Source organism: Empidonax traillii, unplaced genomic scaffold, assembly GCF_003031625.1.
Source record: "Empidonax traillii isolate 1590-97213 ecotype Southwest subspecies unplaced genomic scaffold, ASM303162v1 scaffold522:size797397, whole genome shotgun sequence".
NCBI lineage: Eukaryota > Metazoa > Chordata > Aves > Passeriformes > Tyrannidae > Empidonax > Empidonax traillii.
In genome coordinates this window covers 666,499-682,816 of record NW_020955715.1, presented here as the reverse complement: position 1 = coordinate 682,816, position 16,318 = coordinate 666,499, and positions in this window count along the sequence as shown.

Sequence of the window (16,318 nt, the reverse complement as noted above, 5' to 3'; positions counted from 1 at the left end):
TTTTTTTTTTTTTTTTTTTTTTCCACCTGTGTTATACTGTTAGAGTTTTGTCTATTAAAGAAATGTAAATTCCAATCTTCAGCATTCTAATGAGGGGAAGCAGAGGGGCAGTTACTGATCTCTTCCTTCTTGTGACCAGTGACAGGACTCAAGGAAGCGGCATCAGGTTGTGTCAGGGGAGGTTTAGATTGGATATTAAGAAATGGTTTTTCACCCAGAGGGTGGTTGAGCACTGGAACAGGCTACCCAGGGAAGTGATCACAACACCAAGCTTCACAGCATTCAAGAAGCATTTGGACAACTCTCCAAGGTACATGGTGTGACTCGAGGTGTCCTGTGTAGGGCCAGGAGTTAGGCTCTGTGATCCTGGTGGGTTCCTTCCAACTCAGCATAGTCTATGATTCTGTTCTATAAGTGGACAATCATTATCTTGGAAATTTGACACCATAACGTATTTTTAACTGATCAAACATTTTTATCCTTCGCGTGTACTACTACAAGCCTTTTATGGGGTTTACTAAGGCAATCTTACTGGAAGGAAGATATTCAATAAATGATTATAATTATGTCTCTTGCCTTGAAATGTATTTGTTCTCTTTGTGTAAATATTATCATGAGATGTCCTCAATTACAAGAGATGTATTTGGGATGTAAGTTAAGTAAAAGAAAACTAGCTACCAGCTATGCTTTAGGAAGAATATGGAAATTAATGTCTCTCTCTTAAAGGGCAAATGGATACATAATTAATTAGAAAATAGCAAGGGAGAGAGTATAAAATAGAGTGAGAAAGAACTAATAAAATGCCCACTACTAACAGGAAATTCTTAACATGACCAGTTTTCCTTTTAAGGTTAACCTAATTTTCTAGGTATTTTCTCAGCATACTTACTTTCAACATTTTTGATCTCTAATCAAAAGATTAGAGGTAAGAGCAAATATTTTTTCTTAAGTAAATTAAATAAATACATAATGAATGAATACAATACTGCATTTCATAATGTGTGCAGTTTTAAGGTACATGTTTACTTACATTTAAAACAATAGAAATGAGTTTGTAGATTCAGCTTTTTAAAGTTTATCATTAATAATTTTAATTATAGTTCCATGTTACTATTTTTTCCCTTGAAAGATACATGATACATCTGTGGAGTAGTTGAGATGCAAATACAGCTATCTAATTTTGCCTTATTCTCTGTTCATCTACTTACATTCTAAGTCCAATGAAAAATGGAAAAAAATATTTTTATTATCGCTATTAACTTTCTGTCCATCTTCAGAATTAGATCTGATGCACCTGTCTGTCATAGCAGAGGACAATAAGAAACTCACTATCAGATTTCTGTTTCTTAAAGACCCTAGAAGATACAGTGCTATTATGTAATCAGTGAAATACTGTCCGCTTTTAATGAATCAGGCCTTCCTGAAGCAAGACTAGATGTTTCAAGAAAAGGAACAAAACCCTGTCCATATAAGTATGTCATTCCCCCTTAGGTTTTTCCTGTCGATTTCTCATCCTCCCTTTTTTACTTTACTCTTTAATTGAACTTACACTGACTTGCCTTCAAAAGTATATTAACAAACTCCAACTGGAGATATCTGACTGCGGTTTCTAACTTGACAATCAACAGGAGCTAGGGGATTGTTCCCACATAGCATGTGGTTACTAGACTAAACATTTTTGTTTTGCTGTAAGAACAGAGTCTTGACTTAATGATGACATTTGATTGCATATTTTCAGTATAAACCAGATCTCAATCCACCAAGTCCCTAAGTATACAGTTAGGCACCTTCCCTCATCCCACTGCTTGCCAGTTAAGTATGTGATTAAATAAGTCACTAAGTATAGCCAAGGTGACAGCTGGAAAGTTGCAAGTAACTAAGAGTCACAAATGAAATCAAGAATTTTCCAAGAGATAAAGCCACTTCAATTCTGCTTCTGACTGCTTCACCAAATAACTTAAGTGTCTTTACAAAATATAGTACACATCAGTTTGGGCTTTACTCACTAAATGAAAATATCAGGAAAAGCCAAATGCCATAAAAGTAAGGATGCCATTTTAAGTTAAAAATATAACCTTCAAAATTTTGGTCAGGTTCAATACAACTTCTACCAGACTTCATCTGAAAGCTCAAAAATAATTCAAAACTATTTGCAACATTGAGTTTTTTCTGTTAGAATTAGTAAGTTTAACATATCAGAAGAGTCATATGCAGTTGTATCAGAAAAGATATGACTAAACAATTTTTAATCCAAAACTCCAGTTCTATCAGTATTAAAATATATTGATAAATTGGCTTCTCTAACAGTCTTTTGGACATGAAGAAAATTATTTTTTTGAGAGCTAGTTAAATTACCTTTTTTATCATTTTTCTGTATTTATATCAAGCTATTTCAAAATAGTAATAATGAAAAGATTAAGATAAGAAAACTAGTAAATTTCAGTTGACCTAATATTACACTTTTTCCCACATGACAAGAAATACAGTGACATGTTTTTTGCTCTTATTTAAGTTTTGAAATCTCAAAATTTGTATCTTATTTAAATTTTAATTAAATTTACTTTTCACAGGTGCCAAATTCAATTTTTTCAGATGCTTCATCATTCTTTTTTCATACATTTCTTTTTTTTTCTAAGTTTCTATAAGTTGTAGAAATTTTGATGTAACGATTTCTTCTTTTTCAAGACATCTCAGCACCTGAAGATTTTCTGATATTCCAAGAGACTTGCCAGGCAACTTCTTTGGAAACATTTTTCAAAGTTCCTGATATAATTTTTTACAGCTCCTAAAACATGTCATAACTTATTACAGAGTGTAAGAAACTGTAATGCTCTGCTTGAGAAAAAATAATTAAACAGCTCCAGTAAAAATGAGAATTACCTGAACTTGATGAGATTTCCTTTGATGCTGTAAAAAGCTAGGGTCATTTTTGCTTTTCCCTTTTGCATAAGATTTAATTTGTATTTTCCTCTATAATTTCTGATCCAAGTGGAATAGAAATATCAAATATAATGATAAAGTGTTATAATGGTATATCTGACCTCTGAGAAAAAAGCCCCAGAAATTTCATTAGTCTCTCTGTTCTTGTGAGATTTAAGTTCCACATCAAGAAGTGTAAATAGTTTGGATAATCATCTTGTTCTCAAGGTGATATTTGAACTGAAATTACTACCATTTTGAGATTATACAATGTGCAACATGAAAAAAAAATCATGCTGCAAAATAATCAAAGTTAAAGTTAATTTGAGATCTGAGTGACTGAATATGCAAGCTCTTTGTTGTTTACACATTTTTCTACAGTTCTTCATCCTTTGAGGAAAAAATATGTTTTTGGGGCAGTGCAAAAGGTTCATGAGCAAACCAACCTTCAGAAGTTAGAAGGAAAATGCTATGGGATAACTGATCAAAACTCTTCTGAGGATGTACACTGGCCCCATATCTTGTAACAGCTCTGCTTATCATTCAAAGACTTTCTTGGGAGTTTGCAGGGGAAGGAGGAGGGAGGGTGCTTATAGTTGTTTTTTCCTTGCAAGATTGTTTTGGTCATTTGGGGGAGGGGGGCAAGTAAAGGGAAAAAAAAAAAAGTGATTGCAATTCCCTAGTTCTTCTTGAAAAGATGTAGTTTGCAAAACCAAGTTTGCTTTTAAATTGTCCCCTAGGTTATATGTTTACATGCATAACCCTTCTGTTTTACAAGTGAAATCAACAGTCTGTCCTTCAGAATATTTCCCATGATCAAACTGGTATCTTTCATTTATTTATATATTTACAGAGGAAACTATCTAAATTATATCTATTATTTTTATGATCTCTATATAATTCCTGATTAATAATTCTGCAAGAAGTGCTACATGGATGTAGCTGTAAACTGGATCAGGACCCTTGCATATAATATTCCTCCAAATATACTGTTTTCAAGAACAGTATAATCTATATTCTGAAAAAGCAGGCAATAAAAAATATCATCTTACATTAACATGGTAATATGTATGTTGCAAAAACAAGGCAGTTACCTTGATTTGCTCTCTTTTTTTGCAATACATGCTTTGCAAAAGACACAGTAAATTCACACAGTGTATTTACCAAAAGCATGACATATCCAGTGTTTGATCGTTGAGCTGGACATATAGTCTCAAGAAATTTGTTCAGATTTTTATATCAGAAATTTAGGGAATAAGATAGAGAATATTTTTTGTGGGTTCCTGTTAATGCTTTATGTCTGATTCAGTTCACAGCTTCACAAGTGTAATTTGCATTGGATTAGAGCCGTATGAATTTTTAAGTTGTTATGACATTTATTTAAAACTCATGAAGCCTGTATGAGAACCCTATTACCTTTTTGTATCTTATTTAATTTTCTCTCTTTCTTTTTTAAAATTATTTTTATTTTTTTCTTCTCTGTTCCTACCCTCCCAAACTTTAGAACACTAGATTTTCACTCTCTAGCTTCAGTTCTCTGAGCCCAATAGATCTTTCCATGTTCACCATAAACCACACTATCTGAATTTCCAATTTGTTTCCCAGGAAATTCAAAAGTCTCATTTCATTACTGAGTCCCAAGGAGAGTAAATTCCCAATGCTGTACTAGCCCTGCACCAGCAAGGAGAATTTTAACTAGCTTCAGTGAAATCCCACACACTTTAAAGCTCAGCTGAAGTAGAATAACCTGTCTCTTCCTTTGATTGGTTAGAACTGATCTGAAACTCTTTATAGGATGTACCAAAGTCACACTTAATGATACTAGGATGTCTAATAGAAAATAGAGGTCTTGTAATTTAGGAATTGTAATTTAGGAATTTATTTTCCATATATCTGGATACTGAAGGAAAAAAACTCTACTAGATAACCCAGTGGAAGTGAAATTGCTTTTATATTTATTTTTATCCATTTTTTTTTTTAAGATGCAACTGATATTCCTAATGCATTTAAACTGATTGTTAATTCCTACCATGGAAAAAGTGGAAAGGAAAGCAGCAGTTGCACTGGAGAAGAGCTAAGATATTGGTAGCTATCCAAGTAGAGACTGTTTACCAAATAGAACACTGACTAAAAATGTGTTTTCCATTCTAGATGAACTCATAGCAAGAAAATAGAATAGCCTATTCCCTCCTCTGTTCCTACAGTGAATTAGATAGTTTATAATTATTGCTTATATGGTTTTGATACTGTGCAAAACCTGAGTTTTAGATCTATTTGCAGCATTCAAGTCACTGACCCATGCTTCCTGGCTGCATGCAAGCTACTGCACTCATTGCTCCCCATCCTATAAAACTGCAGGTAAATATGCAATACCAAAGTCACTAGCAGCCAAGCTATGACAGATTTAATGCCATTTTGCTTTTAGCACACATAATAAGTGAGCTTACACTCAAAACTATGAAGTAGAGAGAATTGTGAAGGGAATACAAGCAAATATGAGCTTAGTTCATATTGTTATGTACTACTTCTGAATTTGCACCAGACTGCTCAGTCTCATTTATGTTAACAAGACACATACTGGGGTTTTCTTGCGCAGTGTATAATATCTCTTTGTTTTGAGCATACAAAGTGTGAGGAAAATCTTGTAATTCCAGAGGTTATTCTCTATATGAGGCTTGACTACTCTATAATTAATCCTCTAGGCAGACATAAAATCAGCGAATAACACTGCTTCACTATAGAGGAAAACCCATAATCTATTTTATTTTTTGAAAACTTGTCAAACAAACAGTATCTTTTGGAGTTGATGGGGTTTCTATTTGCTCTTTTGGCTGCTTTTTTAGAGGTAATCGTTAATATCCAGGTCCTCTTAGAGAAATGTGATAGAACTTTGCAGAGGGATGAGAAAGGTGAATAAACCATGGGGGAAGAACAAAGATGTTGATTTTTGAAAACTTGCAGTCAAGAATTTTCAGATATCTGGTCTGATGGACTTAAAAGATCAAAACCAAACCTACAACATAGTTGAAAGACAGAGCTGCTAGAAACAGCTGTAAAACCACAACTTGGCAGTCGTGGAGAACATCTCACTGAGTGACATCCATGCTGTGTGATAGAGAATAATTATCTCCTGGTGCTGAAACAAAAAATAAACCAAACCAAACCCCAGAGCAGCAGGTAACAAAAGAATAAGCTGACGTTCATTGTTTGGAATTATTATTTTAATATTCTTGTGCACTGGGGAATTAAACTATTATCAAACAAAGTTAAAAGAAGCAATCTCAATCTACCCAAATTTGGAAATGGCCAGATTTATGAGTGACATTTGTTAAAAGATGACTTTAAAATTTGGAATGCAGTGCTAGAAGCAATTACCTGTAATAATAATTTTTCCTAAACACAATTGTATTTTAATGTTTGTTTACTTGAAAATGAAATTAAAAACACTGCATCACCACAATGAAAAGAAACTAAAAATCAGTCTAATTGTTATCTACTTGGAACCAACTGTTCAGAACAGATGGAAGCAAGCCTTTTAAAAGAGGTGTTATGAAGTGGGGAATGAGAAAAAAAACCTTAAAAGTTTTTCTGTAGCAAAATATTCTACTTAGAATTAACCCAAAAATTTCACACTAAAAAATATACACAACATTTTTATTAATGATGAATAGATATCTGGCCAAGCCAAAACAACATTGCTAGTTCCCATAAATGTGGCAGTCAGAGGAAATGGATTTGCAGGAAAAGCTTTCTTTAGGATGCCAAACAATTCCTTAGGTTTCTATTTTTTTCATGACTTTCTGCCTGAAACATGACAGTCTTTGTGCACACCTCTCTCTAAGGCCATGGCACTCATTCTGTAACTGAGGTGGGCATGAAAATCTTCACTGTCCCTCATATAAATTTGTGAAGAAGCCCAGCATTCTCATCTTGCTTGGTACCTGATGCCACAGATGTCATCCTGTTTTTTCAGTGCTTGAGTCCCTGGGAATAAAAATAATAATGACCCATTTCCCTTATCTTTAAACAAAATTAAATACATCTTGGAAAGATTCTTCTCTAGTGCGAGTCCTATGCTCTTGCTGACCTCCTCTACATAATCATAATTCCTTTCTCACAGTGGTGATAGATGAAAAATGGTGGAAATAGATCACAGAATCATAGAATAGATGATAATTTCTTTCTCCACTATACTTTCCATAGCATCTTCTCAATGTTTAAGCTATATATCTGATATATCTCTTTGCTGTAGGAATAATCTGTAACAGTGTTTGGAAGCAAAATAAAACAAACAAACAAAAAATTCATAGGAAATGTTCCAGTTCTGATAGTGGAAGTACAACATAGTTGTTTTTAGACCAAGTAAAACTTTAAAAGTCAAAGCAATGTTGTGTACAGAATTATAAATGAGGGAATAAAAAACTCAACAGTCAAAAATCTCTTTGAAATCCTTTAACAAAAGTCCCCAAATTAATATATTAAATAATAAAGAAATAATTTTGTTTCAATTTCTTTTTTTGGCAGAAAATATCAATGATTTCAAAAGTTGCCTCAGAAAAATTTATTTTGACCCATCAATTTTTTTGTAATGAATCAAAAGTTTTTGATTTCCATCTCTCACTTGCAGTAAACAAAGAAGCAATTACAACACAGATATTTACAACTGCATTTTAATTGCCATTTGCTTTTTTTTTTCTTTTTCATTGTCACAAACCTCATTTCTATTGCACTGAATTTCTAGCCATATCATCTACACTGTGTCATTGGTCATTACAGGTTCCTAGTAATAAAAAATGCTCAAGTGGAACCATTGACATCATGGAGGGTTTAAAATCTGAAAAGAATTATAGGCATGATCATTCCAAAACTTCTTAAGGGAAAGTTAATTACAAACCATCAAGAAGCATGTTTATGCTATGCAGTTTTATTTATTTATTGGTCAACTCATTTGGAAGCCAAGTTATTCTTGGTTAGTTTGGTAATTAATTAGCTTTACCATCAGTATATCTTCTAAAAATACCACATAGTCTTATCTGTACATTGTTTCTTTTTCTGCTAACCTTAGACACAGTTTATAACATCCATAAGCTTTTATTTTGATTCATGTGTAAAACATAATCTCACTGCTGGTTTTATTTTGCACCTGCAGTGCTCTCAAAACACTTTACTTGCAATTTACCAAGTTTTAAAAAGTAACTACTTCATTGCTATGGGATAGACATCAATAACCAAGTTCAAGCCAATAAGTTCAAGCTACCCTACTGTCTACAGCAACAAAAAATATACTAATATTTTGAAACATAGAAATCTATGGCATAATACTGCTTTCGTGTTATTTCTATTATATATGTATTTATATTTTAAAAAGGCAGTTGCCAAGCTCTCTCTCTCTCGCTTTATCTCTGCCTGTTAATGTATTAATAAAGCATTAAGATGCACACATGGATACACACAACAGCACAGCATATGCATGAAATTACCACTGAAATTGTTGATTGAAAAAAAGGCAACAGACCAGAAAGCTTTCTAAAGTGACTGAATAGTTTCAACTTTTCATTTATCACTGGAAATAAAATTTGTTGAAAGTGAATGTCTTGTAACTGTTCAAGATTGCTTTCAATTGCTATATAGCAGAGCTCTCACAGTTAAAAATGCATAATTATATCATTAAAAACTCCATCCCTCTGCTCTATTGCTCTGCTGAATAAATTATCCAACTGTTAGAGAAGGTGCAAGTTCATGTATTATAGTTCTGTGAAATTAAAAAAATTAAGTGAGGTGTAAAGATTTGGCAGGAAAAATAAATATGGGATACCATCACATAGAGCACTAACAACCCTTTGTTTTCAATACTATGTAAGTTATAACCTCTATAGGAAAAGGAAGCAAATAGAAGTAGAAAAAGAACTAAAGACAAAAAGTACACTGAGAAATGTGGAATAAATCCACACAAGGAAAGAGTAAATAGACTTTGAATTTTTTTAGAAAAGAGATTGGAAAAGGAATGATGCAGGTCTCCAAAGTCATGAATGAGTGGGAGAATGTACATAAAAGAAGATATTTCCTTCGACCTTCCTTTGATAATTTAATTTGATGTAACCTATGTGCACTAAAAAAGACAATAAACCAACATAATCCTTGCTTACCATCCCATTAATAATTATTTTCATAGTTGCCTACCATATGGCTTCTTTCCAACCCCATGAAAACTCAGTCTGGAGTGTCTCAACCTACTCTGTCCTAACGGATTAGGAAAATAATCATTGTCTTCAAATATCTCCTTATCTTGGAGCCCTGAATCCTGCATTTTTTAAATTATTTAGTTTTGGGAGTTTTATTGGTTTGATTTGGTTGGTTGGTTGGTTGGTTTAGGGGTTTGGGTTTGATTTTTTTTTCTTTCTTTTTTTTCCCCTGAGTTTTTTTGGTGGTGGGTTAGTTTGGGGTTGGTTTGTTTGTTTGGGTTTTTTTGTTTGGTTGGTTGGGTTTTGTTGTTGTTTTGTTTGTTTGTTTGTTTGTGGTTTTGGGGGTTTTTTTGTTTGTTTTTTTCCCCCCTAGATAGGGAAGAAATCAGAATTACCAAAGATATTCAAGATATGAACAAATACTACTGTGTTCTGTTTTGTTTTCTGTCTGTACGTTAATAATTTGTAAAATGCTCTATTTGTTCACTTTCTTGTACTGTTTTCTCTAGCATCTTCCAGTGAGCAGAGAAGCACTCCATCTAACTGATAGAGAGATGGTACAGAGCTGGATGAGCCTTTGATCTGGTGTAGCATATTATGCACATTCAGACAGTGAAAATATAAATTATTACTAGCTATTTAAAATAGTTGAGATCACTGAGAAACAGTGGCAAAGATAAATCCTATGAAACTATAAGAAATTCTTCACTTCAATTACAGCATTGACAAAGGGGAACTAAGCATCTACATGGAGTAATTTTACTCCAGAAAAACTGTTTATTGTTCTGAATATTTAAAAATTGATGGAATAAACTTGTAACCAGGGAAAACTTTCATACTGCATTATAGTTTTATCACTGAAAACACGGGCCAACAGTAGACTGGTTGAAATAAGACAAGGGGTTTTTTATGCTGTATTTATTAAGTCTATCATCCCAAGGATTCCCCAAGCTAAGACCTTTTAAATTGATTCAAGAAGTAAACAGCAAATATTAGGGCAATTAAAGGAATCAGCTATCCTTTGTGCATCTTAATTCTGCTGTGCAAGTAACAGTCTTACCTCTATTCCTTCTTATAATTACAGGAAAGAGTTTGAGGGAAAAGGTAGGTGAGGTGAAGAATGGTAAGTGAAACCTTTAATATGTAAAATATATTTTGTTCTTAAATTGCCACTAAGAATAAAGAACTTGCTTTATTCTTTTCTGAGATGAACAGAAAGTCAGGATACATATAATTCATATGTTCATAGAAATCGTGGGTAGATACTCATTTGGCATAGGATGGGCTAAGACCAGAGTCTGGGGGGTTACCCAGGCCCTGAAGGTCTTCTCTTCCATGGACTGCAAGGGGACACTTGCCTACCATGGATCTTCACCACAGGGTCACAGGGGATAATGACTTTTGAGTCCATCCCTGTTTCCTATGAGGTCCCTTCTCACGAGAGAACAGTCCTTAATAGACTTATCCGACGCGAGTCCATCTCTCGGACAACAGGTCTTCCATTCTCTGCTGTCTCTCAGGATCACAAATTTAGCTGCACCAGCATGAATCCCTCACTTGGATCCCAACTCAGGGTCACAAATCTCCAGCAGCAGCATGGATCCCTCACTCAGATTCCAGCATCTTACCCGAGCTGTTCTGCTCCGGCGTAAGTCTCTCCATGTCCTACAAGCCTCCAGCAGGACTCTGTTTCATTTCAGGCCTTCTCGTGAAGTCTCGGCTTCCTCGTGCATCCACATGCTCCTTTATGAGCCACATGGGGGTCTCTTCAACCCAATAATCTTCCAGGGATTTATTTTTCAGTCTTTTCCCTGCTGAAGGGAGAAAGAGAGCGAGAGAGGGGGGAGAGAGCAGCCCCCCCCCCCCTTCGAACTTCTCTCTCCTACTGCTGCTAGCTTCGACCTTGAAGGTTGTGCTCTCTCTCTCTCTCTGGAATTCATTTTGCAGCACGTCTTGTCCAGGTTGTCAGTCCTTCTCTGAAGTTTCTTTTTTCTCTACCCTCTTACAGGAGAGAAGGGAGGTTTTCAGTGCCACAACTGCCCCCAGCCCAGGGCCGGGAGAGGAGGGAGGCCTGGCCCCCATCTGGGGCCTGACACCACTCCCTACATGGCTCTCAATTTCAACTGCGCCACAGGCTTCTCTTCTGTTTTCTTAAATAGGTAATTAGTAAAAGCGTTACTAAAAGTTTTGATTGGCTTTTTCTCCAGAAATCCACCTAGACAAAACCATCCTCAGCCCCAGGGGCTGGCTGGTGTGCAAATCCATGACAATTGGCCTTCTTGGCCACCCAGGCACACTGCTGGCTCGTAATCAACCAGCACTGAAACTGCAGTAGTTATGCCACTAAAGTTGCAATACCATTGTTACCTTCTACTTTGTCTTCACATCAAGGATCACATCTACTTATTTCCTAAGTTATCTGGCAAAAGACACTTAAGGACACCACATCCCTTTTAAAAACCACCATTTTCTTCTCATTCATCCCATAGTCCTTTTCCTAGGCAACAGTGTAGGAATTTTTGCTGGTTTTCTGTAAACTCTGAATAATAATCTGGGATTTATGAAGATAAAAGTGGGCAAGGTTTTTAAGCAAGATTTCTCTGCAGATTTAGAATCCTACCAATTTTTGTAATCTGTAATTTCTACTGGCAATCATTTTATTTGTACTTCCAAACTATTAACAAAAATAACATGCTGAAAATGGGTTTTTGATTAGCCTGCCAGGATACTCTGGCTGAATGATGATTCCTTACATGTTTCTATTTCCAGATCTATTTATTAGATTAAAAAATAACTATTAAACATATATATCATTTTATGGTGATTATGTTCATTGTGTTTAATCAGAATTCCACATAGTACTTAGCTAAATACTTCATAAGCCAAGAAAAATGCATGTAAACAGAAAAACTGAAGAAAATAAATTGTAATTCAGTAAAGCAAAACACTGAATTTGTTCTCTTTGCTTAAAAATGTGACTGGCATTGTGAAATATTATTTTTTAATTCCCCTGAAAATCAATTTGTATTTCTTATTGCCTCAATATTATGTATATACATACCAGTTAAATTAAATTATACTATTAATTGTTTCCCTAGATTTTGCAGATCATAAGATTCATGGCTCAATCCCTAAGTTTGTAAAAAAATAATCTTTACCTGATTTCCATAACAGTGGAATAGGAACATTTTTTTTTAATTATAATAAAAGTCCATTAAAAGGCAGATGAGCTTTTCATGTTTAGAGGAAAAATTTAATATTTACTGGACTATGCAGTTATTATTACTATGTATACATAATTATTTTTACAAGTCTTTTCTGGAGGCTGTGAATATGGAGTAAATTCAACTGATTTGCAGCTCACCAACATTCATATGGAAACACAGATATTTATTATTCAGCATGCTTCATGTACATTTCAGCTCTTTCATGCTGTGCTCTGCTAAACCTCTAGAAATCAGCTGTCTACCCTTTCTGTGGAAATCTGTCTTCCAACAGGCTGAACACCCGCTCCTTGACAGAAGCTGTGCGCTAATCAGCTTGTCATTACAAAGGCCACAGAGGTTACAGCGCAATTCTCTGCCATAGTTAACATGAGGAATCGCTGCTGGGAAAGGCAGTTGTCCCAAGTAGTCACAGTGGAGTGCTGGTTAGGAAGAGGCACAGCAGTTTAAGACAGTGGACAGACAAAGATCACACTGATAAAGACATTTAACATAGGAAGAGAGTTGGATGAAAAATGACTGATTGGATAAACTCCTTTCCAGATAGCAAACAGAAAATGTGTCACATCTCAACAACATCACTGAAAATACTGTCCTTCTGGCACCTGCTGGCACAACTACAGAACCTGGAATTATCTATACAAGTTCTTATCAATGAGAAGTTAGAGGTGTGTATGGATGTTATAAACAAACTGAACACATAGAATTACATTCAATCCCTTCGTAACTTTTTTTTAGGAAATTGGAATAGAAAGGGAGTGAATAGGGCAAAAGATAGTAATGTATTAAAAAATAGGTTAGCTGCCACCTCTGAATTGAACTCCATATTTATAACCTTAGCCTTTAAATGCTGCTAAATATTTTTATATATTGTTACTAAGTCTTCATACTTGTGATGTTTTGGGATGACTGAAGGTAGTTAAGACCATTTTTTACTTTAATTACTTTATTTGTAGTCACCAGGAGTTAAGGCTTGTTTTTAATTTGGATTTGAAATCTGCCATAATATCTAAAAACTACTCCGTGGTGCAGAGGTTTACCTTTTCCCGCAGTAAAATTCAAATGTTCTGTTACTTTTGCCTAGTCCTGTTTTGAAAATAAAAGGAAGAAAACCATTAATATGAAAAAAAGAAGGGAAAAAACAGACAATTAAACCAACAAGACTTTAAATTGACACATTTTCTGTAAGAGAGTTCATTGGGAGGGTTTTTTTTTTTGCGTGTGGTTTAAACTTTCACAACTCCATTGGCTGAGGAAGGTGTGGCTTTGATCAGGTGTAAATCTCCAGAGTAATACATCTTCAAGAAAAGTTATATCTATTAGCACAGAGAATGTTCTAATCTCACTGGTAAGACGAGTTGCTGTTTCAAATTACTTCCTGACTTCTGAATGTAAAGATTGGTTTTCTGCTTTATATTACCTAGTGTGTGTGTTTGCATGTGTTTATGCAGTATGTATATACACATTTACTTGGAGAACCTGTGGATATTGAAAATAAATGGGTGTGTACGATGAGTGACAACAGAAATGGGTGTAATTTTTTTAAATATGGATTATTCAAAAAATTTGATGATTCCCCTTGGTGAAAGTGAAGACGTATTTCCAATTTCCTGCTATTGCATTAGTAGTTGGATAATGTTGCCAACTAAAAGTTTGAAGAAGTGATGGGGGAGGGTTTTCGTTTCACTCTAACTCCTGAGAGGGCAGAGACAATCACTGTTTAAATGTTGTTTGTTCACTTGCTTCACATATTTTAGAAGTAAAAAACCATAATAACTTTTAGCTGTTAAGCATCGAATTTGAAATCACACAAAAAAATTACTGTTTAGGACTCCACAAAGCCAAGTGAATATATTGCTGCAAGTGCAACTATGAGCGAACAACTGTATGTCTCTTACTATTCTTTCCATTTGGCATTTCATGTGACACTCTCTGAGAAATGAGAAATGCAGCACTACTTGGCATATAAACTATAAATACATACTCTAATATACCACTTCATTTCCTGTGCCAAAGGAAAAAGAAAAATTATTGCTGTTTTGTACATTACACCCATTGATAGCAATATAGCTGATAAAATACTCCAGCTTTAGCAACAGCATGCAAATGCAAACAATGTTGTCCTGAGGCTGGAAGTGCTTTAGAAAGACAGGCAAGCATTTATTTCCATTTTGAACAAAAGCAAGCAAAAGACCAAATGTATTAAGCAGTCCGTGTAACGTCACATGAATCAGTCACCGAATCTGGGCTTGTGACTTGTAATCATATACTTATTCATTAGCTTATGGATTTCTTGTCAGTGTCTTGAACTTCTAAAGTATTCATCCTTTCCCTAACACTCTACACCTCCATTTTTTATGCCGTAATCCTATCTGTTTTCATTATCCTACAGTGTGACATGTCAACTTTCAGATTAAAATTCTTTAAATTCAGGATTACAAAGTATTTCTTGCTGATTTAGCTCTTTTCTGCTCTTTTTAGACAAGGTTTTTTTCATAAATATATGCTTGCAATAAATCTTTCTTCTTGTAGCTGTGATTATGACCTTAACCAAATTCCTCTCCCATTCAGATGAGCAGCTTAAATTTGAAATTATTTCATCTTCTCATAGAAATCAGGCAGTCATGCCTGTTGTATCCACTCCTGTTTGGGATGTGCAATTAAATCACCCACCATTATGCAATAAAGCAATTCAAGTACACAGAATGTAAATGAGTGGGTATGGTACCCAGTACAAGTTCAGCCCTTGCAGGCCGCACACAAATCAATTTGTCTTTAAGGATAAAGATAAAAAAGTAAGTCCTGCTATCTAAAGTAGTATTCAAGACAAAAAAATAATAATAGTAATATAACTACTACCAATAAAAAATATGCTGCTTGAATCTTCTGATATTCAGGAACCTAATGAAAAAAAGCCAATAACAGTAAAGCAATCTGTAAATTGTCTTGTGATGGCTGAATTTTTTATAATGACCTTTTTCTCTTTCCTGAGAAAAATACCTGCTCTTGAAATAAAAGTATCTTAGAAACTTTTATTAGAAACTTATCTGCCTTGTTTAGCTATATCTATATCAAAAAGCCTGGTCGTCTAGGTCTAAATTACTACTTTTAAAAATTAGATACAACATTCATACATGTCTTATACACAGGTGAATGGGTAGATGGGATAAATATGTTAGCTATCCAGAACTCTTTTTTAAAGCCTTGACATCCCATGGATCCAATCCAGGGCAGAACCTTTTTATCATACATAATGCGCAAATAAAACCCATCAGTACTCACAATTTCTGCCAGAGACAAGCAGCCTAATTTGTTCTTTGCCTGCAACATCACTTCCGAATAATGAAGTTCATCAGGAGTTTTAAGTGTTTCATACAAAGCTGACCTGAGGAGAACTGAAATATCCACTGGAAAAAAATATTTTATATTCTTATACATACAAGCAGTTATTACCATGAACTGTAAGTGACATAGCTGGAGCTTTTCAAATAGATTTCCTACTAAAACCTCTGTGTGCCTTTCAGTAGCCTTTCTACTGTTTTCTATGTACATTTTAACACAGGAAGAGAGAAGGTCAAGGAGTACTATGTCCTGTTCTGGGCTCCCCAGTACAAGAAAGACATGGAGATCCTGGAGCAAGGCCAGCAAAGCTCTATGAATGTGGTTAGGGGACTGGAGCACCTCACGTATGAGGAAAGGCTGAGGGAGCCTGTTCATTCTCAAGAAGAAATGATTGAGAAAGAACTTTGTGAATTCATCAGCATCTGAAACAAGGGTGTCAAGAGGATGGAGTCAGGCTCTTCTTGGTGGTGGCACATGATAGGACAAGAGGCAACATGGGCAGAAACTGGAACACAGGAAGTTTACCCTGAATATGAGGAAGAACTTCTTTGCGGATGCCTGAGTGCTTCCCAGAGAGGTTGTGGAGCGAATATCTCCTTCCCTGGAGAGATTCAAAAACTGTCTGGACACAATCCTGAGTAGCATGCACTG